Raw genomic sequence first — 551 nt, forward strand, 5'->3', positions numbered from 1 at the left:
CACTATGTTAGACGTATCCAAATCAATACAACCTCTATCTTGCTGGATCAAAAAAAAATCCTTCTTTGGATATCACGTGACCAAGGAACACCACTTGATCAATCCAGAACTCACACTTATTCAGTTTTGCATAGAGATGGTTCTCCATCGGAGTCTTTAGGACAATACTCAAGTGTATCACGTGATAATCCACAATGTTAGAATATATGAGGATATCATCTATAAATACCACAACAAATTTATCCAAGAAATCCCAAAACACACAGATTCATAAAATCCATGAATACCGTTGGCATGTTAGTCAACAAATGGCATTACTAGAAACTCATAATGTCCATACATGGTGCAAAATGTCATTTTAGGATTGTTTGGTTCACGAATCCTCATATGCTGGTAACTGGATCTCAAATCAATCTTTGAATAAACCGAAGTACCCTGCAACTGGTAAAACAGATCATCAAGATGAGGTAAAGGGTACATATTATTTATGGTTACCCAATTCAGTTGGCATTAATAAATGCATAGACGCATAGATCCATCCTTCTTTGACA

The sequence above is a fragment of the Henckelia pumila genome, chromosome 3 (genome assembly GCF_033568475.1).
Source record: "Henckelia pumila isolate YLH828 chromosome 3, ASM3356847v2, whole genome shotgun sequence".
In the NCBI taxonomy this organism is placed as follows: domain Eukaryota; kingdom Viridiplantae; phylum Streptophyta; class Magnoliopsida; order Lamiales; family Gesneriaceae; genus Henckelia; species Henckelia pumila.